The sequence below is a fragment of the Hesperophylax consimilis genome, chromosome 8 (genome assembly GCF_061612785.1).
Source record: "Hesperophylax consimilis isolate HC1 chromosome 8, BYU_Hcon_1.0, whole genome shotgun sequence".
In the NCBI taxonomy this organism is placed as follows: Eukaryota; Metazoa; Arthropoda; class Insecta; order Trichoptera; family Limnephilidae; genus Hesperophylax; species Hesperophylax consimilis.
The window spans coordinates 13127962-13154955 of NC_142843.1; the positions used below are offsets into that span (position 1 = coordinate 13127962).

At 33.4% G+C, this 26994-nt stretch overlaps 1 protein-coding gene across 1 annotated transcript in view; it reads left to right on the plus strand.

Moving 5' to 3' along the window:
- The first annotated feature begins 226 nt into the window (after window positions 1-226).
- Window positions 227-26994, plus strand: part of tnc (tenectin) — a 110521-nt gene continuing 83753 nt past the window's right edge. The window contains exon 1 of the mRNA XM_089634892.1: window positions 227-738. The gene's annotated coding sequence lies outside the window, so the exon portion shown is untranslated. The remainder of the gene's footprint in view (window positions 739-26994) is intronic.

Genomic DNA, 26994 nt, shown 5'->3' on the forward strand with positions numbered 1-26994 from the left:
TTAGAGTTTTGGGTGTGCGGGAGAGATTTGTTAGTAATCAGGTGGCGCGGTGGGATCGGCGTGTATGATCGGCGTACTTTCGGTGCTTCTAACCCCCGAGGCGAAGGCGCTACGGGCCCCCCCGGCCGACGGGCCGACGGAGCCTCCCCGCCCCTGCCACCCTCCCCCCCGAGTATTTAAAGTCAGAGTGCATCGCCAGCGAAGAGTTCATTCGCGGACGAATCTTCAAGCGTTTCGCACACGCGGCAACACCGAGAAAAAAAACGCACGCACAAGTAAGAATGGTGTGCGCTTCCCAGTACTTCTCGTAGATCGCCCACCGACCCGCGTCGGAAGCTGTTTCCGATTTTCTCATCTCGTGCCATGCAGCGGTGGCCTTGATCGTGATCAGATCCTAGTTAAAGTGATAAGGACTCTAGCATCCATCTAGTTCCATTCGGGAAGATCTGCCTCCAGCTTCTGCTATCAGGGTAGTTCGGGTTTGGTCGGGTTTGTTCGGCAGGATAGTTCGCCTTGCGGTCGCTAGTCTGGCTAGTGGTCGGGTGGTGATTCGTTGAGTGGTGGTTAGGAAGCTGGCTACTCCGGGCAGTCGTCCCCCGAACGTGGACACCATTGGACGCTTAGTGGGGGAGATCCCAGTATCCTACTAACAAACAGACTCCAACAACACATCCGTTCACATCGACACAGCGATTGGAGATTGGACTGCGACGAATTTTCCGACTTTTACAAATAACGGTAAGTCATTCAAAACTTTTATTTTAAGCTTCCTGAGTTATTCAGGATTTTTTTTTTGAATTTATCCAATCTTCAAAAACCAACCGTTAAAATACTTTTTAACTTTTCTTTGAAAGATGAAAAACGTTTACTTGAAACCTAAGATAATTTTTTTACTGAAAATTCGAAATAATTATTTTTAATATTTCACAAAAAAAAAAGTTTTTAAAATTATTATAAAATATTTTTAAAAACAAACTAAAGGCCACACGTTAAATTCATATATATGTTTTTAAATATTGAGAAAAAGTTGGCTGTAAATTATTATAATTCGTTATGATTTACACGAAGTTTTGTAATTTCCTGGCTTTCATCGTGAAATGAAATGAATTCGATCAGGAACATTCTCATGGTGACATCGTACGTGCAAATGTCGCTTCGGGTGATCGGGTCGTGTAACAGATGTTTGACTGGGCCGTTCCGTGTAGAGAAATAATTCTGCGTACTATGTGCTCTGTGTTATCGTGGAATTATAATTGATATGCACGGAGGAACGGATCGAGCGCGTGACTGTTTTATTGGTATTATAAGGACCTGATATTAAGTTCAACGCATTTCCCACTAGCAAGGGAATCAAATTTGCCGCTTAGATTATTAATGATTCGTACTGTACGCTGTAAATTAACATTTTATGCAAGTTAATTTTAACAAATTATTGTGTCTTCATTTGAAACTGTATTTACGGTCGTTTAAATAATAATAAACATTTTTTTTAAATTTGTGTGAAAATGTTATTAGGAAAGCTTTTTTTATAATCTAATATTACCATAAACTTGTTCTATAGCCAAATTAAATAAATAGTTTTTTCTCATTTAAATTCATTTTCCATTAACATTACGATAAATATCCGAATACGTGCCACTATAAAAATCTGTTTTAATAAGACAAGTCTGCAAAATATTAAAAAAATGCATTTCAATTTATTGATAGAATAATAATAAAATCGAAAAAGTTTTTGAAAAATGTCATAATTTCTCAACATGCTTAATTAACTTATATCGTTGTGAAATAATAATACTGCCTTTGAAATCTAAAAATATTAATTTATTTGTACAAAGGAAAAATGTTTAAAAACATTGTGAATATAAATAAAAAATTATACAAAGCTCGCAGTAGTTCGTACTCTAGTGTTTCTAGTTTTATACCATGAATATTTATAAAACACGTGGCGGTACGATATATTTTTTAAACACGAGTTAATCGGCTGAAAATTTTAAAATACAACTTTAAAATTATAATTTTTATTATTATTATTGAATACGATTTTAATCAAATCAAAAACAAAAAACAAAGCGACCGACCCTGAAATCAAATCTTGATATTGAAATTTAAGTAATGTTATAAACATGTTAATATTGAATTAATACTACTTTATCTTTAAAAAAAACTTACATAATTTTATAATAACTCTCTGATGATTTTGCGGTCACCAAAGATCGCTAGTAATTTTGCGTAAAATGCATCTTCATTTTTAGAATAAATCTTTGTTTTTTTAGTAAATTTAAGGTATTTTTAAATATATTACCTATTCGTACATAAGTTGAAACAATAAATTTAACTTTAAAACATCAAAACGGTGAGGTCTGGCGATATCAAATTTAAACAACTATATCAATGCAGAATTTCGAAGTTAACACAATTTTTTTCCGTCGTGAGCTACGGAGCTTTGAAAAAATAATCAACTGTTAAAAAAAATCTAAAAAAGTGGGAGTTAAACGTGCCACCTTGACAAGTGATTTTGTCGAAAAACCTGCATCCACCTAGCTGAGATCACGACAGTAGATGGTCGTCAAATCTTTGCACCCTCGCGGTTCTAGCTCCGTCCATTGTTCAGCTAACAGAGTCCCGAGGGGTGGTACAGACTGCCCACTCGCTTTATATATTATTATATGCCTACACTTTGGGTGGAACCGGCCACTATTTAGGGCGAAATTTGGCGAACTCGGGGAAAATTGCATTGCCAACTAATAGGGGTGCATTAATGGTAAATGAAATTATGATTCGATTTCATCCCCAGGCTGGGCGGCTGGTGCCGAAGTCCACTCATTATTCATTAATAATCGATAGTGCTTGTATTGATTTTTATTTCTGCCAGTAAAAACGTAAACAGTATTTGTAAATATTTATTCCATATTTTTCGTATTTTATAGTGATTTAAGCCCTCCTACAAATTTTTATTTTAGAGTGTGAATATACTAGAGTCTAACTGCAGGAGCCATTGTGACAACACCATTGAAATAGGTAAAGGAAAGCTGTCTGATTAACATATGCAATAATGTCAACTTAAGCATGGGTTTTATTAGTAATTGATATTCCTTTCTCTGTAGAAATAAGTGCAAATTCGCTTAAATTATTTAATTCAAATTCCATACTTGAATAATCCATTTAAGTTAATACCTTTATATTTTCAGTTCACCAGGGTTTTAAAGCCCTCATTTCTAGACACTATCATCTTATAGCTATATCAAAGTGATTTTCTTTACATTGATATTAAAATAAAATAGTTCTCTTTTCCAGTCTTTCAAATACCTATTTTTAGATTTTTATCGGTGAAAATAATGATATTTATTTTGCATTACAACTAAAATAACTATTAAGTATCGTTTATCTTAAGGCGATGCACTACGTAGTAATTTAAAATCATGTGTTTTTGGTTTGAAAATTTGGTCGCCTAGAAATGTTTCAGATGCTTTAATTAAATACTGCGAGTAGAATACATCCTAGCCTTTGAAATAATCGAGTATTTTTTAGATAAGTCTTTTTATAAGCCCAGAAAAAAATAATGTATAGGCCCATGAAAACTGCTTTAAAGTTCAAAATCTCCTACCTACGAACCCATTTTCGGTTATGGTTTTATTCTATAATGTGGAAAATTAAGTTATTTATAAAATTATGGAAAAACATTTTAATGTTTGTGCCTGAACATCCACAAAATAAAATAAAAGGCACTTTTTGGACATGTTTTTTTCTTGCAAGTCATAAGCTTAACTACTAATACAGATACAAGTGCAACCAGTGCACCATAGGAAGATAAATAATAATACGGATAGCAAAATTCTATTCTTAGTGGAAGAAATGCATCTTGGTGCATTATATAATATCTGACCTCTGGCGAAAACGGCAGAAACGCGGACTTGCTGATATATTGTACGATTGTTTCGTCCTGGCTCCACGTACCATTGTATGACGGTTCCACATAAAACGGACCAACTGCTATAATAATAATAATAATAAGTATTAAAGTGTAGACCTGCCTTCGTGAATAATTATTTCCTCCTTGTCGTGTTAGTAACCTTATACAGTAAAAAGTACAAATTGTGTTCCTCCTAATTAATAATTTTATTCACATTCTTTTGGCTACATACATGAGCATTGTTATACGATAATAAAAGGTCTCTAACCTTTTTCAGTAATGGGCAGCAAAACAAATAACACTAACAGAAGTATCACATACTTAATTATTACTTTAAAAAAATTACTCTACGCATTCTATCTCGTTTTTTAGGTAAAAAAGAATACTTCCATTAAATTTCGCATCAAATTTTAAATGATCCATTTAGTTCTTATAATATTATATTGGGACCAATTACTCCTTAAATTCTTATTGAAAGAAAAGTAATAGCACCCATTGAGGCCCACATTATCAAATATTATTTTAAAATAAAGTAAAGTTATTATAGCAATAATTTTTTTTTAAATTTCAAGTCCAACTCGTCAAAAGCTTTCTGATCATTAAAAGTGTATACTCAATAGACTTATCTATAAATTCTACTTAAGTATAATAAATCAATCATATCAAACCCAACTTTAACTGCGTCTTTTACATTCATTGATAAAGTCTGAACAGTCCCAAGAGTTATTTTTAGTTTGCAAAACATATTTTAATTTTTTTTTAAATTCAAGATCCACTTTAAATGACATTCAGACTATGTCGGCCACGGTCAAAAGTTGAACAGAGTCATAAAATCGATAAAATAGCGCCTTGGGAAAACAGGCTTTTAAGTTTTGAGACAATTCCCAATTCAATATTCAGGTATCAAATTCACTCTCAGCATCCAAAAGATTACCTTTTTTATCAAATAATGGTCTATATTTCAAAGAGTCGGTATAAATATTTATATTGATGATATTCTATTGGTAGATAATAGAATATTTCTACAATCTGTTAGGATTCTCGCGAGATTCTAATCTGAAACCATCAATCCTTTTCACTAGTCAAGTTGTATCCCTTTACAAGTCTGGTATACGTCGGTTCATCACTCATATCCAATTAGATTGAAATTTTATAAAACAAGCAAAAAAATAAAGCTACAGTTTTCTTCATAATTTCTATGTATTATTTCGTAAACGAGTTGAATCTAGATGAAGGAACAAACATAAATCAATCATTTTTTCCCAAATAAGTTAATATTCATGTTTCAAACTATTTTCAAACTAAAGTTCTTAAGTTTATTTACTTTGTTAAGATTTCTCGTATGCGTGCCAACTGTTTCGTTCAAATAGTATTCGTTATTATCTACCTTATTTTATGAAAATATGTGACTTGAAAATAAAAAAAGTTCCATCAAATTGTTCTTGTGGATATATCCTTCTTTATCTTAGTAACAATACGCACAATTTGTGGTGTCATGGATTCACTGGCTTTTAGCACTCGGGACTCTTGTGTGGTCTCTAAAAATAACCACTCTCTTTTCGGAACGAGTATACTTATTGGAAATGTCAATTAAATTCTCGAAGCGCACATTTTTATAAATGCTTCCATTTTGGAGCGTAATTACCTATATTGATATTTTTCGGGGGGAGTTGATTGTACTGTCCATTTCTAAAAGCTCTATTGGCAAACCCGTCAATTCCACACCGATGGAGTTCTTTGAATAGGCAGAGCAACAAAGCTCTCCTATCGATCCATTGTACCCGGTTTCGACATCTTCAGATCTCCTGCGTCCCTGGCGTGGAGGCAGAAATAAATTAAAATAAACAAATCTCGACCGAAAGTGAAACTTGTTAGTAGATGTGGTCCGACAATGCCACTTGAGATATTCAAAATATCGTAGTTATTTCTTTTCTTTGAACCGTGTTTTGATCGAAGATGAAAGAAATAAAGAAGATTTATCAATTTACTGCTTCGGACACTGGGAATCTGTTTACGCATACATCAATGTGTTTAAAAATTCAATATCAATTCCTATATGTCTTTGGATAACACTTAAATTTTATGTGAACAATATGCTGTTTATTTAGGATTACCCCAAGGTCGCATTTCTGGACCCAAACTAAAATATATTTAACGATTATGGGTTTTTACAAACAATTTTATATTTTAATAGGTTTTTAATAGTATTTACGCCCTTCGCTTAATAGTGAAATATACTCTTAGTATTGCAACGGTTCACCATTTAGATTAGAAATTGAATCGATCTCAACCATTTTTTAAATATATATACATATTACAAAAAAAATCTACACTAGATCCTAATAGCCAGGCACTTTCAAATATCACGTCTCCTCCAAAAATTTTCATTTGAGAGTGTCATAGCCCCGCTATCTCCTGGCAGCGAAAATCTTGTATTGTGCTTACAAATCTTACTTTTCAAATACTCTTGTTACAAACATGCCAAATAATGACAAAGAAGTTATTTCATTAAGTGAAATAAAATAACATCACTACTAGTTCACATAACACAGAGCCAGTACAGTGCCTTTTTTGAAAGCTACAAAATTTCATCATCCATTTAACTGCATCTTCTCAATTTATTTTCCATTTAGTATTGATTAACGATCACGGTCCATTCCGCTGACTGCACAGATAAGATCGACTTATAGATTTTGAAATGCATGTTTTGTAGGAACATCTAATTAGAAGTAAATGGCCGCTCTCACTTTCTTCTGCTGAATGCGTACGTCTTCAAAAGTACAACCTCTAACGAGTGTAAATTGAATATCTCACAAAAAATGCATTACCAAATAATAATGCTTGCTGCACTTGCTGCGTTGAGAGATTTTTTGTTAGTTCTTGATGGATGTACAATGCACATTCGTCATTGTGATGAATAATAAATTGTTAATAATACATCGCATCATTACCAGAAAACTTCCGTGAATAAAGTGTCAACATAATTAAGATACGACAATTTAATTTAAGATAATAAATTATCTATTCAACTAGAATTTTTTCATCGCTTTCATCATTTAGTTTCTCAATTTTATAAATAGAAGAATTCGTTCCAGAGTGAAATAAAAAACGTGAAATAGTTTGCAATTTGTGCCAATACTCTACTTATTTAATTAATTTACAATACTTTACACAACAACAAAAAATACTAAGTGATGGTTGTTGAATTCCTGCTCTTATAAAAAACCAACAAAGTAGTAACATTCTTATTGTTACACTCACGTTTTAGTACAACGGTTCTTTTCTATTTTTAATGATAAAATAAAATGTTTTAGGTTTGTAAAAAAGAATCAAAGTCACACCTTGAAGTAGACTAGTTGAAAAAAAAAAGTATTTTTTTCGATGAAATTAAATTAACTTAAAATTCGTTACACATTTCGTTCGTTTTGCTTTGTATTATTATGTACGATATTGGGAGCAATCAATGAAGCCGCAATCCGGCATTGAGAGCGGGTACCGATATCTAATAAATACCTTGCCAGCAGATGTCAATAAACTTACTGGCACCGTTAATTCGGACAAGATTCGGACCCACAAAAAATCCCTGCCCGTGAGCGAACGAAGTAAATTTTTTAAATCCCGTATGGTTTATGAAGGAAAATAGACTTAATTCCGTGTTCCACGAAGCGTGAACGTATTCAGTATCTCATCAGATCATTTGACTGCGGGCAAACGTAAAGTTTATATGACTATGATAATGCGTTTTTAATAATTCAAAATGACTTTTTTTCTTTTTTAATTCCTGCTTAGATCGCTGATAGAGTCGGGGAATATGAGCAATGAATTTATTTTATCAAGATCTCGCAAAATTAAAATGTTGTTCGACAAAATCGTAATAATCTATGTACAAGAATCTACACATATAGATCCGAACTTACACGGAAAGCTTAAAATGATTTCTTATCTAATAGCTGAAGTCCCTGCGTCACCCGGGCTTTATACAGGGTGTTTAGAAATCGGACTTGGATAGAGAGTTTCTTCTTGTTTTGAAGGTCGAGGGTGAAAAATTTCATCAATCGGAATAAAACTGTAGATTTGTATAAAAATCAAACAAACGTCGCCCGCCCGGTGTCCACCCGCCGGCGGCCACCACAGTCAATCTTCTGTATATAAATAATAATAAAAATAATCTTATTTGTTTTCTTGTTATTTTTTTTATGGAACAAACAATTTGGCAACTTGTCTTTATTTTTAGCCAAATTAATTTAAATATTATATGTAGCAAAACAAATGTAGCATCTAATTCGCCAATTAAAAGAGCTCTTCACACTTTAAATAATATTTGTCTAAACTCTAACATTGACATTGATGCACTGCCCAAATTCAAACGTGGCATCATGTGAATAATTTAAACTGTTCAATGCCCATACACACACGCACACAAACACTCACTTATACAAGACACACACTCCTATATACTACACACGTCACCTGGTAATTAAGGAATAAACATACCACCTGGCAGACATTACAGGGAAACATATCATAGGTACACAACATGAAGTATCTTATTCCTATATATTGTTTCATCTCTGTAAATCATGTACTGTTTGTTTCTATAATATAAAATAAAATAAAAATAAAAATAAAAATTTCGAAATTGAAATGGTGTTTAAAGCTGAACATATACAGGAATTTAAATACATTAAAAACAGTAAATATTTTGTGACACCAGAGCTCACCGTATTAATTTTTCTGTTCCATATTCAAATAGATCACCAAAAAAATAACTTTCTCATATTTATGAAGCATTCGAACATCTTTTATATTCATCTAGCCAAGCTTTTAGCATGTTTAAGTCAATCTTCACTTTTCATTCGCAATCTTTATGGTCAATGCAATTAAAAACAGAAACCTACCCAATTTGAGCATCTCGATATTATAGGTAAGTGTTAGAATTATTATCCGGTTGCATAATCATCTCGAGTCACGCCTTGGAGGTCATTGCCATCTCGCTGCACCACAATCATCAAAGTGTCAAAATCAACCGAAAGCAAAAAGTTTGTACCTTTCCAATTAGCACCTATCGCCCTAAGAAGTGACTGACTCTGATAATGACGTTTGTGAATGATGATAATAATCACCCGTGTTGTACCTGTTAACCTGTCAAGTACCCACCATCTTTGTGGCGAATATATGCGAAGTGTATCAGTCAACAATGATGAGCTAACGTCGTTGTTGACTAACTGATCATTTATTTGTTGAGATAAGACTTGTTTGCTTGATTTATTGGGCATTGTGAGTTTGTAGGTGTTAAAGCGATTTATGACCTGCCAAATTGAGTCAATACGCTTTCAATCGTATTATATTATATTATATCCTTCGGGGATAAGCAAAAAAGATAAATAAAAAAAACTAGTTTACTCCATCCCTTCTTTCAATATAAGTATTTTTTATTATATTAGTTTTGTAACCCTGAAAAAATTTGAGCGTAAAAAAATATCTGAAGATATACATTTTCCGTGAAGATTTTTTGTTTTATTAAATTCTTAGTTTGGGGAGTGCCTTAGTCCTGCTGGATCTTGCAGTGGGATTTTTGTGTGGTGAGATATAAAAAATAGAGTCCATTGACTCGTGTTTTAGGATTTTTGTGTCGAAGGCATTTGCGGTTTCTTGGTATTTTTATGAGGACCAACACAGACAGAAAATATTCAATAATTACACTGTTCTTCAGAATTGACATGAAGAATGGTAGGTGCATTTTTTCTTACAGCATAATACAGCTTTGAAAGAAGTAAACTCAAAAAGGTTTTCGGTTGAGATATGAAATTATTTGGTATTACAAGCATTGAATAAAGAAGAACAAATTAAATGATCTTTCAATCACAGTTTTATACCCAGTTAAACAAAACTTCAAGTAATTCGGTGAATAGAAAATATAAGGTATTGTTTTCCATTTCAAATTATTAAATGAACACCTTTATTAGGATACACCCAATGAATAGGCAATCAGATCGTGTAGTTCTAATTTAGCAAATCAACCGCAAAAACAACAATAGGCTATTCAACGAATCTTCCAAGATCTGGTGATTCAACCGGACCCGCAAGGGTTAATAGTCTCCCAGTGTCCGTAAGAATTATGCTACTGCGGCGTTAACTTTCCTTAAAATTCTTTCATGTAGGTAATATGCAAATTGCAACGTTATTGTGATATCGGCCTTATATGCAATAACTCATGAGAAAATATGGTTTCACAACAGAAAGGTCGCAAAAAGGCTAAAGGGGAAGCATAAAAATATTTATCCTTGGACAAGATTTAGTAACAAAAGATTTAGTTTACACTTTTAAGATTAGAAAATCAGACAGAAATACTGGATATGCTACAACCAAGTTTCGAACTAATCCTCCACCGATTAGATTTGAATAGTCACACAGATCTGTACAAACCATACTTTTTCCTTTCCTTTCCTCCTGTCTAAAAAAAATCCTAATCGGGGTGCCCTAGATCCAAAATAATTGGGTTGTGGGAATCTTATGTGGTATTCAAACAAGCAAAATAAATAAATATGAATTTAACCGTCCCATAGCAACATCTGCAACACCAAAAACGTCTGCCTTCTTTTCGTAACGATAACCATATCCTATTCAGCACACGTATCCTCCTCATTTTCGATAGATGCAACGCGTTTTTTCAACCTATAAAAAAAAAGTTTATCGCCTCTTTAAGTTGTGCCAAAAATCACTAAGTGAATTTGACTCGCCTTCCTCGAGTATATGACACACTTGCATACAAAAACACCGAATAGAATTGACTACATTGTAGGCAAAATGTGCAACGCGACATTCTTTGTCGCGTCTAGTCAAAGTCATTTGCATACATTGCTACTGTGCTGCCGTATTTAAATACTTCGGGGAATAAGAATTTAGTTATTTTTTATTTTTTCTTATAATCTATTATTCATACTATCCATGTTGTAATTGTCAGTATGGTTTCCCTATGCTTGTGTCTGATAAGCCAGCACAGGTACCTTGTATTTTAGTTAACAGAAGAATATTATTGTTGCCAACTTACTTAATAATGCTTCTTTTGTTGACTTTTTTGTTTTTTGTTTTTATTTTTTTCATACATTTGTTACTAAAATTTTGTTTTTTTTTGTCTACCGGTCTCGAAACGTCCGTGTCATAAACTTTTCTTTTTTTGTTTAAATTTAATTTAATGTTGTTATTATTTTAAATTTACATATATGTATTTTTTTAAGTGATATTATTGTAAAGCTGCACATCTTGATACAGGAATGCCCTAGTGAGATGTGCAGAGTATGCTTTTTATGTAAAAACTGTTTTTTGAATTAAATAAATAAATAAAATAAAAAAAATAAATAAAGGCAGCTCCTATAAACATGGCATTTGTTTGAATATGCAGATATGCCTGCAATCTGTTGTCATTTTCGCATGATGATCTTATATAATAATTTGACGGTCACAAGTCCATGGCACAAGGGCCCTACATTTTTACATATATCTGCTTAATTTACGACAGTCAATTTTTGGTAAGGGCTTTATGCCAAAGACTAACCGTTATGTCAAAAAAAATCTGCTAGCATCGCCTTCGTGGTTGGTCATACAACAATAGTTTTCCGGTGTAATTTATCTTACTTAGTTATACAAATAGGTTGCCCATGAAAACAAGTAACCAGTGCATGGACACGAGGGAAGAGCAGAGAGATCTGTCAGATTTCAGCTTCCCATGAGAAGAAATTTATGCGTTATATATGAGAAATATGAAACGAACAAAATGCTTATTTGCAAGAATTACAGAGGACGTGATAATATATTAAAAGCGGTAAGAGACCTTTCCTGATCCCCCGATTCAAAGTAGAAATGGCTTCATTACTCTAAAGGCCGTCAATATACATTTGATATTTTAAAATATTTTCAGCAGATCAAAAAAAAATTGATAAATTTAACCCACAATATGACATAAAAAAATTCCTAATCGTTCTTCCCACAAGCTCGTTATCAGACATTATCGCCAAAATGGCAAATCTCCCATCTCTGACACGACAAAAACTATTTTTGACAGCTCAATCATTAGTTACAAATATGGTCGTTGTCAAGTGTCAACTTTCTCTGTCAGTTTGGTGGCCTTTTGTGTGGATTTTGACGGCCTTTGACTGCCTCTGTGGCCGCGGACAATGGCCGTGATATTGCCATTGCTCTCCTGACATAAATCTTACTCGTCTGGGGTACTGTGTCATATTATTATTGCAATTCATTCAATAACTGTTCGACCCATGAGTTCAAATACTTGTAGTGTTGCATTTTTTGTTAGCTTTTTTCAGTACTTATTCTAGTCTGTGTTTGTATTTTATATTCCAAAAAACTCCCTACCGTGCTTCCTAGTGAGCTATCATTTAAAATATTTAACTTAGTTACTCTCGATAATACAATAACACGAGGTTTAATTCTACTTAACGATTTAGGAAGCTTTTAACTGGCTGTTTAAATTCAGAACGCGCAGATAATGTGACGAAATATATTGTTTTGGCAGCTTTTTCTTCATTGTTCTCACCTGTACAAATAATATACTTGCAAAATAAACATCTGTTTTAACATATTGGAAAGTAGAACCCACACCTTTATCTTTGCCTACTTGAATCGGATTAAAGATAGCTATGGGCACATCGCATAGGTTTGAGGGCACAGCAGTAAACAACAATTTGATCAAAAGATGTAGGAGTATTATTATGAAGGGTGCATCCCATTGTGATTTGTGATTCATAAATATGACACAGTAAGTATAATAAATACAACCTTTTGAAATTGAAAGCATAAAAAATAAGTCGGTTATAGACTTGTATACATAGCGTGTTTCCTACAGATTCATCTTCAAACTATATATATATATATATAAAATGGATTACCACTTTTAACAAATAATAATTTAATGTTGACGGCCTCCGCAGTCAAGGGTTAGATTCTTAACTTTGCAAGCCGAAAGTCGCTGGTCCAAATTCCGGGGTGTGCAAGTAAATTTATTTTTAAATTTGTGTTATTTCACGATTTACTCATTTAAAATAATACATAGTATATTAGCGGCAAATTCCAGAGTAGAAGATACTCTCAGTATCGCCCTGGTGTAAGACCACCATTCAGAAGTGAAACGTTGCTTGAAATAGCTTTGACCGTATCTGGTGACCAGATCTGAATAGCCAGGTAACTCCCAACCATAGCTTCCACATCTCCTTCTCCTCCCCACTACCTTCAGCTTCACAACATAACCCAACGGGAATGCCATAGTCTCACTGGCTGCAGATGGTTGGGAGCAGTTAGGACTCATGTGCGGTTTCAAAAAAAAAATTGAAAATTTTTTTCGTCTGATATATTTTAAAGCTGAAATTGTTGGATGTTCACTGTGCAATTGTAGAGGATTGAACCCACCACATCTTGGCAAGAACCCGACGCTTTCCTTTTAGTATATACCTACAATTCCCCATAAACCATTTTTCGTATTTTGAGTAAAATATATTCTCTATTTCGCGCTGGCGAGAGATAAATCCAAATACTATACTGAAATTATTGATACCAGGTTTAATAAGTTGTTAGATCTCTTGTTATATATATACATCATATGGGGTGTCCATGGTCGTTCTCGCTTCTTGCAATGACACTGTTTTGTAATGTCCACATAAAAAACAAACAAAAAGTAGAAATATGGTCGGGTCAATGGTTTGTGTACACGTAAAAGGAGTAAAACTGGACCTGTTGGGTTTGAATTTACGGTTGTACAGTGCCCAAGACACGACAGGACAATGATCCTTGAATAATACGAAATGGAAGACAGGGCTAATTACGAACACCGTCCCGAGAGGGTGTTAAATAATTTATTTTATTATACACTTTTATTACGGATATCAATCTTTATTCATTATATCAAGTTCGTTTGATCTAGCGAAGCCGTTGGGAAGTCTACTCCGTCGTAAAACGCCGTAATGTCTGATTCTCCCTTTTATTGATTCATTACGTTATTAAAATCAATTTAAATTTCACTGTGAAAATATTCGATTATAGGAATTCCTCTATCGTTAAAAAGTACCATTTCTTCCACTGCATCTTCCTTAAAAATCAATGTTAGATCAAAACTAAATCGCTCTGTAGTAGTGTTGGGTAATCTTTACGATTAAATTATCTGTTTCCGAAACATCAATAATCGAAAATTGTTTGTCTATGGAAACGAAAATTTGGAAATGAATACATGGTAATCATCTATTCATTGAATAAAATAAATCCATTTAAATTGCAGTCCTACATTTGGTTATGTTTATTGCACTTTGTCCAAGAAGTTCGAAAAACTATAATAAAGATTGCGACAAATTCACAAGATTAAAAAGAAACAATTATTAAGCGTATCATCGCAAGGAATGCTTGAATTTAAAAAAATATATATCACGAAGGTATTTCTTTCTCATTTAATAGTTCTCTAACTTTATTTGAATGCCCTGACAAATCAATTTTGCCACGCAACGCCTCAAAGATTGTTCGTAATTTAGTAAATAAATCATATCGAACATTTAATAGTGTCAACTCATCGTTCTTACCAAGCATTATTTCAGATCAACGAATCGGTGACTTCTTGATCAAATTGTATCTGACATGGCAGAAATCAACAATCATCGCGGGAATGAACTTGTTCAATCGATACAACCAATACAAAATAAATCTAATTCTCTCTCTTCCCACACGTTGTATGTTATTTTTTCATGCTTGTAGAATTTTAGATACGTTTAAAATTCATAATATTAACTCTATTATCTTACAAACGTTGTTCCCGGATCTGTTTTTCAAATGATGAAATCATCTGCCCTATTATCCTATTAATACGTACGAGATAACCTTTTTTATACTAGCACAATACCCCATAGATTCACCAGCAATAATTGCACATGACAAACAACACATGAAGCCAAGAAAGAAAAACAGCATTAAACAACAACAAAAAACTGTTTTGCTAAATTTAATTATTTGATCATAACGTCCATAAAATCGGCGTCTCTTTTACACGTCTAATATCTACTTATTATACTTTTTATATTATTTTAAATTTTTCTGTTTTCCACACCTATTTTTTATATTCATATATCTTAAACTTATGTAGATATTTTGCATTATTTTTAATTCCTTTATACTTCATACTTGTTTTAGATGTATAAATTATTTTATTTTATTTTTATATTATTTTGTTTTCATTCAACTTATTTTTAATTTGTATTATTATACTTAACATAAAATTGACCACTACAACACGGGCATGTGCCTAGTGTGGTGGCTAAAAAATTTACCCGTTTACTGTAATGTATAAACTTTACTGAATAAAGAACATTTAAAAAAAAAAAAAATCTTAACAACATGCCTTAAATATATAACTATCAATCAACTCAATAAAATATCCCTCTCAACAGTGGATGTCTTAATTTACCGTGATCAGGATTCCAATCAACAAGAGAGGAGTGTATTTAACGACCCTCCACACCTTCAACAAAATTCTTGTTAAAGTTTTATGAAATCTAAGATTCAATCGAAGATCTATGCTGTAGATTGAAAGAAAATCAAAAATACAGCTTTGTTACCCTTACCTTTACTTTGTTACATAAATAGATTTTTCTATCGGTTGCCAAGTATTGCATATATTTATAATTTATACTCGCCAATTAAGTTACGTTTGGGTTATATTTAGTAAACATAAAATTAGTAATAAATGGTGGACAGAAAATATATTTATGTTAGGTTAGGTAATCTGAGCAGAGCTTTATTTTGATTTTGTAAGAATTTTAGACGCTTGTGGAGAGCTTTTAAGATACTATAAACAGACGTCTTGGCAATTGAAATATTAATAAATTGTTGATTTCGTAGGGCAATTACTCCTGAATAGGCGACCCTAATTGATAATCATTATAAAGTGCAAATTGCCTGCAAAGGTTTCATATGAGATCCATCACTGTCCGTGGACGTTGGGGATACTGCTGTGCACTCACCAGTGTATTAATGATGACTCCGTCCATCGTGATTCAATCCTCCGCCAGGTTTATCATTATTACTGGTGCCATCCTTGCGCAACGTGGTGGAACTTTTTACTCTCGCTAATGATGGCGATGCTTCGGTGGATATTCTCAGCACATCTTCACGTCCAGGCCAATTCTCAGACCGAGGAAATACCATAAATAATAATTAATCTTTTCACTTTATAGTGAAATAGTATTATGGGAATGACTCCAAAGCGTTAGTAAAATGAAGTATAACTTTATTAAGGAGTTGATCTAGGACTCTCGTGGCCAAAAATATTAATTTTTTTGAGATTCGGGGAAGTGTGGTGCTTCCATCTCCTTCATGGTTTAACATTTCACGTTGCTTTGTTAATCCTCAGGGCAGATATGCTCTCATTTCTTATTAAAGGGGTATTTTATCAATACAACTTAATACCACAAGACTAAATCAACGCAATCAATTTCTTCAAAAATAATTAACGTATTGCGATAATTAAATAAATCGCACTTGTAGTTATAAGTTTAGCATAGTAAGTTCGCAACTATAAGTATAATAATATTTTGTATGTCAACGATTTTTTTTTGTTTTAAATGCATGTGCGCTTAGCGCAAAAAATTGTCTTCGTAAATGAACGCAGTGATAAATAATTGACAGCAGTAACAGATTCATCATTTTACCTGTATTCTACTATAGTAGAATCTTCACCAAGACTACACCACAACAACCGCTATTGGGCTTGGGAGTAGCAGATCTTGTATGTCCATATTCCCCACAAGGCGATGTCATGTCACATAGCAGACTATCAATAATAATTGCAAAACACACTCTGGACAATCGGCTGTCCATCTATAGAGGGAATTTCATATAATTCTAGTTTGTAATTTTCGCTTTGAAAGGAAACCGATAGATTTTCATGAGTATACTTCTTGGAACGTCTACAAACTGTCTCATGGTATATTTTCCAATTGAATTTTTTTCCCAGTATGTCGGTTTTCTACATGAGAAGACCTTGTTTAGTATTTTCCGACCGTAATCAGTAGTTGATATTGATACCTCGATTTACAACATAAAACACAGGTGTTTAGTAGTCACTTCGATTCTATTCAGTTATTTTTCAATTAATTTCAAGTTATTTATCATTTTACAACATTGTCTCTCCTCATCTCTTCTGGTTGTATTGAGTTATTATTTTTTATATATATATTTTTTTTTATATTAACTCCACACAGGAGGCCCTGAAGAAAATAATTTCCCTCATGGCCTATGTCATCTTTGGGGATGCTGTGTGGAGGGTCTTTTTGTGGAGAGGAAGGAGTGAACATGGGTCTTGTCCCATGTTGTAGGAGGGAGGAAACACAGAGGCCGGCAGTTCGTTCCACAGCCGAGCTGTTGAACTTAAGAACGAATCGTAGAAGCGACCCGTTCTCATGTGACAAATGTCAACCGTGTACAAATGTTGGGCGCGCGTTTGGCGTGTATCCCGACTACGCACCGGTGCCGAAGGGATCAATGACGCTAGTTCCTCAGAGCATCTTCCATTGTAATACCGATAGAACAAGGACAGCATACCTACCTGACGCCTGTGCTCTAAAGATTTCAGTCCGTTTGTTAAGATTGGGGAATCTATCAAACGGACCGCCCGTTTTTGCACAGAGTCAAGGGTTTTTTTCAGGTATTTAGGGGCTCCGGACCAGAGATGGCTGCCAAATTCGACAGTAGGGCGCACTTTTTTTATTATATCGATTTACCAAAAACAAGTGTAAAAAAGATAAATTTATTGTATTTCCAATTTTATTCAAATTTGAATATGATTCCAACGTGTTTGGAAGTTTCGTACCTCTATAGATCTTATAGATTTACTAAAAGGGAGTGTTTAAAAGATGTCTCACTGCTTTGAATGGCGCATAAAATTGCATATTAAAGCAATTACTTTAATAATAAAAACATGCATGTAGTTTTATGCTTTTATAAACTGTCGTTTCTGTTGACATATATAAAAATAACTTATTACAGCGCGAACGTACGTGTTATATTATAGTCATGACATAGGAATTCCCGCGTCTCACGTGAATCAAACGATGAACGTGAATGTAATACCAATTTGACATATTGATTTGCACTTATCGTCTGAATTGATAATGACAGGCTTGGAACTATTTTTCCTAGAAGAGATGGCAGGACTGGAGGTCAGAATTCTCTTAAATATCCGTTTATTTTTAGCTACATAACTCTGGCTTCTCAGTAACTTTAGTTATTTATAAGATTTTTAAGTTATGCAAAAGCCTAATGCTGTTCTCTAGTTTTTTAAAGAACGTGTGAATATTTTCATGTTTTAAAACACCGTTCGACCCAGTAAAAAAACAGTTTTTACACGTTAATATATCTTTACTGAAAATTATATTTTCACATTTAACATATATAGTTGGAAATGGGCATCTTAACTGAGTTATGATTTTTTTAGGGTACTAAATGACAAATCAGGACTCTTTTAATGAGTAGTTCCATCGCATTCCTTCTAGAATAAAACAGATAATAGCTTATTAAGTAACATTAGGTTGACTCAGTAAAGGAAGCGTTTTCTGGTTTTTCAGCGTTGAAGTCACTCGCGTGAAAACACCGAGTGCATTTTAATGGCGTCTTATAAAAACTATTGTACTCACGAACGTATGACATCAGACCGTACCATCTCTAATCATGTATTTTTTTATTCTTCCACATATAAGCATAATATACCAACCCGAGTTTACCACTTCCCAAGAGATCGGCTGAAACCTATAATGTAACTTTGCATCAATTGCGCCGCTGAAAGGTAATTAAGTAATACATTATGATTGATTAATTAAATTAAAAGATGTCGTGACAGTTGATCACGTAAATTTTGCATTAAAGACACCGATTCATACAGGGATTGCTAGCTTATATATAAGCTATTAGAAGCACAATATATTGCTAGTAAATAGTTATTTAAATAGCGAAAATATTAGAATTCAATAAACTGTTTAGTGTGGCAAAATTCTTCAAGGCGTCCGAATTAGGTTCCTCATGCAACAAAAATTACTAACAATTTGTAAGGAAATCTATTACGGCATAATTGCTTGGTGCATTTGCCGCCTTTCAGTTTGATGTGAACATTTTTCAATGCAATATAAAACCTTGTTAATTATGATTCAGTTTGTTGTTTGGTGAATAAAATCCCTTGATTACAGAATTTGATTAAATGTTCAACCTCGTCATACTTTGGCTCATTCACATCGGATCTTGAGAAACTGTTTGAAAGAAATACTAGTAGAATTAAGTTGATTGATTCATTTGTTAGTTGGTATAAAGTTCTACTTGTTACACAGAATTTCGTTTAATATTTCTAAAAAATTTGCAATAAGAGTAAGAAATTACGATCACTACACAAAGTAACTTGTAACTGTTGCATTTTTTACTCTCGTTGAGATTTAGATTTTATATTCACGGGTGTTATTTTAGGGTTGTGTTTTGTAGATAGTATATTGAAGGCTCCATCAATAACGTTTAATTATCAAATACACCTTTTTCGGAGGCTGTGTAAAAATAATACAGAGGACAATGCGATAATTCTACCATCTTAAATAATTTGCTTTGTAATAGCTTTAAAAGATTGAGAGAGATTGAGAGAGATTGAATTAATTCAAAATAATTGATTTATCCATTAAACCAGTTAACATGTTACATAGAAGATTTTAATCTCACGTCATTGTACTTAATATAAACTATAGATCATAAATAACAGATTTACTAAAGTTATTTAGGTTTTAAGTAAAATAAACAAGCGAAGCGTAAAGCAAAATCGCATAGAATTTATTTACAAATCTGCATCGTCCATTCACGAGCACCTATCGCTAATTCCGTAATATATTCAGCATTGAAACTCACCTCCAGTCATAAAGTAGGTTGACGGTTATACAACCGACCGGTTGGTTGAACCAAGTTCAAGAGTGAATCGTTGAATAAGAGAACGCGCCGCAGGCGAGCCCGTGTGAAAGGAATGATCGGAGTGGGTGGCGAGCGGGAGCGGGCGGGCGTTGTTATTATGAGAAAATAAACTGTTGACTTGACTGCCGGTCCATTGTTTCGGTGAATTATTCACCCGATGCGACCGTGATTTAATTCGATTCATTGAAAATTTGCGTAACTAGGATTTTAAACCATAAATAGTTGTTACAGGTGAAAAGTCGTCTTAAGATAAAAACAGATTTAACGATATTTTAGGTGAACAAAAATTACATTTCTAATAATATGGAATAAAAATAAACAATCGGCAAAATAATTGTTGGGTACTTGATCACTTGCTGCATTTAAAAACATTACTAACGTGTTTTCTATGCATTACTAACACTAAATGTATAAAAATAATGTAAAATAGTGAAATTGAACATTTACAAATAAGATTTGAGTCAAAACCTCCTCTAAATTAGAGACATCAGTTTTTCTTTCAAGTCGTTACAGATCACACTTCGAAGAATTCTGTGTAAAGTTTTATGTATATATATATAGCGCCTCTGAGGTGATAACTCACAAAAGCGGCGCTATAAAAATTGGTCAATATTCTTATAAATACATTTCAATAACTTAATAGAAGATAATTTGAGCAATTTTTAAACGAAATATTGAAACTGAAAATCAGAAATAATACGGTCATCTAAGACTCGAACCTAGGATCTTCGCTGCCTTAGCTCAGTTGCATCAGTTGGTAGAGCAGCGCCCCGGCAAGACGAAGGTCCTGGGTTCGAGTCCCAGATGTGACAGTATCTTTTCCTGATTTTTCGGTTCCAATATTTCGTTTAAAAATCGCTTATATTATTTTCAATAATTAAATATTAAGTTATTTATTAATTATTATTCTAAGGAAACTTACGAAAGGCTGTTTTTTGTGAATTTTGTGAATATTGCGTGCTAATTTAAACAACGAGACATGAATTCAACACAAAAACGTTCCGATTATTAAATGTATTTGTAAATAAAAAATCACGTGAAATTCTTTAAAATTGCGTGACACGTAGAAACGTTTTTATTAATATACTTGCATGAGAATTAGTCATATTCATTCATGGATACGCCTTCCCTTTATTTGTCTATCCGTGGGTGGGTTTTGTAAGACACAAATAAAATCTTCAAACAAATCTCAACTAAAATAAGCAATGAAAGGGCGCACAGTTTCCATTTTAAAGTAATTATAGATTTAGTTTTCCCATCCTTTAATTAACAACTGGAATGAATTAGATAAACTCAACTTTACGCTACATTTAGTACTTGGAAAAGGGTCTGCTAGCACAGGAAATAGTTGATTTGTTTCTTGTCAACCCGAGAGACGCATATAGAACGGTCTCTCTTTATTTTACGAGTATTTTAAGAATACATTTCTATTTAATGCATCGTTTAATGCGGGTTTATGTGCAATGCTTGGTGCGTTTCACTGAATACTATCTTCGTTTCATGGGTTCTAAAATATGTCAAACACAATGTTTTTTTTTACTTCTCATACCTTCTCATACATAAGATATCTTCGTCGTTAAATTTTAAATAGTGTGACATTATTTAGTTTAAAATCTTTGATTTGTGTTTGGGATAATTGAAACTATTAATGCAAGCACTTATATGAGATTAAGTTTGTACTTTATATGATATAAATGCATTATAACTTGGTATATAATAAAAGTTATTATTATTGAAATTTCATGTCAAGGGAGACCATAACATCCCCAATTGGGGTATGTTGTGAGGCTAAAGGTAGTGGGAAGAGGAAGGTGGGGTAGTTCCTGGTTATTCAGATCTGGTCACCAAACACGGATAAAGCCATTTCAAGCAAAGTTTCAATTCTGAATGGTGGTCTTACACCAGGTCGATACTGAGAGTATCTTCTACTCTGAAACATGACGCAAGTACACTAAATTAATAAATTGTGAAATAATACAAAATTATCAAATAAAATTTACTTGCGCACGCCGGGGTATATAACTTACAAACCTTTAAGAAATTTTCTTTTCAAAAATCGCTTTCTCATGTAATTTATACATTTTAAATATCAATTGCAATATGCAATTGCATAGCCTGAGAAATAAAGCTAATAATATGATATAAAATGAGTAAGCAAACAGTCATCATAGCAATATGAATGCGACTACAGCCGTACAATGACCGAAGATCTCTCGCGTGGGATGGATTTTTATATTATTTGCTTGACCTTTTAGCAACGGCAAAAGCTAAATACTTAACGTAATGCTAACGAAATATGTAATAAAACAACAATAGTAATATTTGTAAACATTTTGCATTGCATTATTTGTATCTGTTAATCTCGGAAATTGCTTGTAGCATGTTTTGCTCCTCATATTGATTCGGAGCACTGTTTATTTGACTAATAAATAAGGATTACTGCTAAACCTCATCTGTAAAGGTTGTAGAAAAATATCCATAAATGTTTACACTATGGCATATAGAGCCTTATAACTTCATAAAACGTCATGATTATGTCGGGAAAAAAGAAAGACATATCGTAAATACTGGAGGTATATGTTAATTGACCGCCCAAAACCTTATTACTAATAACATTAAAAAGTTTACGAATTTACGACATACCTTCACCATATTCAGACAAGAGATTACTCTCCCTGCGTGTGAATTCGTGTACAGGTAACGGTTTCCTTTTACGGCGACGTTAAACACTTGCAGGAATTTCTTTTAAAAACAATAATTTTGTGAGCGAAGCGAAGTCCTGTTTTATGTCTACTATATTGCATTTCGTCTTTCCGTAATTCTTTGTGCATTTCGTTTTCTTTTCAAAAATGTAAAACCCTAGTGTTTAATATTTAAAATATCTTATTCGCATTTTTTAAATATTATGGTACCTACCTGCTTGAAGAAAAATTTGTAAAAATATTATTAAAAACATTGGAAAAATTGTTTAATTCCTTATTTGAAAAAAAAAAATGTCACATAAAATATGGGAGATAAGGATCACAGGGGTCTAACGATAAAAACTGATGTTTTGAGTTAAGTTTGGTTTCGGTAATGCAATATAATATATATAGCGTTTAAAAGATACAGATTCCGAGCATTCTAATCTTTATTTGCGTTTATCTCAAAACTATGTTTTTTATAGATAGGCCCCTGTGATCTAAAACCCTCGAATACATGGTTTACAACTACCCAAGTAGGTAGATACTTAAGTACCTACTAACAAATCAAATAATTTAGAAATATGCCTTTCCATGCAAGTATACTGTTCACAGAATGCATGCAATCGAGGGTGGTTGTAAGCTTGGGAGTAACACCATGCAGTTATGAGTCGACGTGAGAGTGACCAGTGACCAGTGACCAGGCCCAGGTTGATAATAGACCATTGGGTCCATTGGCCGATCCCAGCTTTAGCCGCTGCTTCATGGTGATCCATCATTGCGCCATACAAAGCACCCGGAATGATCCCGTCACATTGTTCTCCGCGCATTCCCTCTTTTAGCACCTAGGTGCCATGGCGTGGCCATTCCGAAGGCATTTAATTGTTTTCTCGGCATATTGTTACTCGAGGCTTTAGCGCTCTGCTGCTATATCGACATTTATAACGTGGGCACTGTTGGCATTACATTCTCCGCTTACACATATGTCAATTCTCTGACGCATTTTTCAACTATGTTTTCTTTTATTGTTGACAAAAATATTCTAAAGATTTTAGCTACAAAATGTTATCGATGACTAATATTTATGAATTTCATACTTTATTTTTGCTAACCGAGTAAATATCTTTACAAGGTATGCAACTATCTAGAGACAGTAGAATTATGACATACTCTTGGGTATTTTTTTTTTATGTGATTACCGCACAAGAAATTAAATGAAATATTCAGAACTGGTCACTAAACACGGCTAAAGCCATTTCAAGCAACGTTTCAATTATGAATGGTGGTCTTAACACCAGGGCGATACACCGAGAGTATCTACCACTCTGGAACGTGCCGCAAGTATATTATGTATTATTTTTAATTATTAATTTGCGTAATAACATAAATTATTAAAAAAAAATTAACTTGCGCACATCGGGATTCGAACCAGCGACCTTCAGCTTGCTAGTCGAGAGTCTTACCTCTGGACCACGTAGGCCGGCAAAGAGAATTTTGTGAGGCTAAATTAAGTGGGGAATTGAAATGCAATATGAATAGGATGAACTAAAATTACTTCAAGATGTGTTACTACGCTGAATGGCGATCTCTCATTGAGAGTATAGAAAACGTATAGATATTCACCCCTAGAATCACTTTTCCTATGAATCAAAACCTGATAATATAGAGTGCATATTATCATGAAATCAACATAATATGAAATGCAAATTGAATAACTTTAAAACATCGACGTTTCACTGGTGAAATATTCACTAATAAATAACATGAAACCCAAGTAAGTGCGTATTATGTAATAGTGGGGTTATATTTCAAGTTCAGAGACACTTGAATGCGATATAAACATGGCAATTTTATCTGGCATCTCACCTGCTTACCTGACAGAGTAATCTTTTGCACCGACGGGTTAATTGAAAGATCTCATCTCACAGTACAATTCATTTCGTATAACTGCAATGGCTGGCTGTGGGATTAGCCTCCGACCCTGTAACCCCTCGGTCTCCTTTCCTCCCAGCCTCGCATGCGAGTAACGTATTGCATTCTTCGTTCAATGAATTCATCTAAGGGGGAATGGTGAATGCTTTATAAAATATAATATACGTATTGAAACAAGCAAAATTTATGCATTAACCTCTATGAATCTGAATTGAGTGAAATTTTGGATTTTAACTTCGAATGATGCATTCATAACATTTCAATAAAAAAAGTTAATTAAAGTAGTTTATCAAATGCAAAACTATGAATAGATTAATTTTCATATCTCCTCTGGTTATTTAAATCGTAATCCAGTGGAATTATAAATAAGAAAGATGGTCTGAGACGATTCAGTAAATAAACACGTAAAAGCTCAAAGCTTGTCGAAAAATATCAAATTCTCATACAAATTAGATATTTATAAAAATACGTTTTAAATCTTTTGACTTGTTCGTTCAAGCAAATTGATAGATTGTTCTTTTAATGCTGTTATGTGTGATTTACAACGAGTATTATATGTGTACAGAGAGTATTTCATATGTATACTAAAATATGGACAAAGTAGAAAAATTAATGGTTTTTAAAATGATTTTTTTAAATGTGTTAAATATGAAAAAAAACTTTACTTTTCCGCTTTTATTAGCTCTAATTAATTTACAATGAAAATTTAAAAAAAATAGTCAATTTAGTGAAATTTAAAGAATTATCATACAATGTTTACAAAATTAAACTAATTAATTATATATCCGGGTTACAGACTTTGCGGGTGGTGTTTGTATTGTATGCGTTTTTCTAACACCTCGCCATAATAATTAAATTATCCTCCCCTGGTAAATGCAGCGGTGCCCAGTTCCTACCACATACCGATCTGCCTTCGCTAGTCGTACAACGGTTCATAGTAATGTTATGGCCATGTCGGGTTTAGCAAACCACCTCGCTCGTCTGTGCTCCTGATGCATTCCTCGTACTTTCTCGTTCTGTTCCAACATATCTCACCCCTACGCCCTACTTCTTAATACAGAGTTCAGGAACGCGAAATAATTCATACAATAACATATCCTATCGTCAACACGGGATGGAATAATTTTAAAGATGTCAAAATGCAGCTTGGCAAATAGGTAATCAAATAAAATTATTTATGCGTACTTGCGACTCTTTCAAAATTGAAACTGATGAAAATTATTAAAATAATATTTTTAAATCCAGACATGAGGATAAACTACCCACCTAAATACTCGTATATTTAATAAAACATTTTATTTATGTATTTTAAATGTGTTATATTTTGTGGCAAATCTACTCATAAGCAGCGATTTCATCACAATACTAGCGCAGACCCATTACAAATCACGGGAGAGTCTGAATTCTTGACAAATCAGTTCCTTGTAGTTCGCCATTTTTGTGCAAAATAACCTCAAGGGCGCTGTTAAAATTATTTATTGTTAAAATATTATATTATGGGGCAGATACTTTGTAGCTAGTTTAAATTCTTCAAACAAGTTCCAATTTTGAAAATGACACTTAAATTGAAAGAAATTTGAGTTCATTGAACCAGACCCATAGACCACCGAAATCGATATATTTTATTTAACCCAAATGCACATTGCGTCATTTTATGGATAAAGGCAAACTATACAATAATAATTTTGCTTATGGCCATGCCTTAAAAATTCCACTATAACAAAATTCCACAAGAGAATTAGCACGGTAAAAACATAAATTGAGAATTTTAAAGATAAAATGTTCATTAGATTATGCTGTATATTTTCTAGTTTGGATATTTTTAGATTGGTAGAAACTTCCTGCTTCTAAAGCGCCATGATTTAAGTTTCCTGAGAAGCGTGAAAACGCTGCAATCTTTTCGCGTAGCTATGCCATAAACCTTTCAGAAATATGTCAAACAAATAATAATAACAACAACTGTTGTATTTTATACTACCGGCCACGAACGATAACAGCTCATTGTTTCCAGCTGAGATTTTCTTTGGTCCAGCACTTGTACAGACTACAGTTATATTAGAGAATGACTGCTGAATCTGCGTACAACTCGGATAGATACGGCCATGTTTTCTTCCACCTGGACAAAAGCTCGGTAACGGTGTTGTTTTAACGACTTTTCATAGACCCCATAGAGTTCTGGCAAAAATATTTGCAATTTCGCATATCTAGCTGTGTTTCTTGGTGCAGATACATAGATTGCGAAGACGTGTAGTTATCTATGCATCTGCAGGCAAATTTATTGTACATTAATTTCACCTTTACATCCCTTTGGTATTTTCTTCATGGAGGCTGTTCACATTTAACCATTAAAGCAAACTTGTTTCATACTATATGATTAAATCCATTGCATAAAGATTAACACCCATTGTCATTCGGTTGACTGATCGAAAGTTTAAATGTAAGTTCCCCTTGAGGTGATTTTCTCACGAAAGCGGCGCTATATAAATA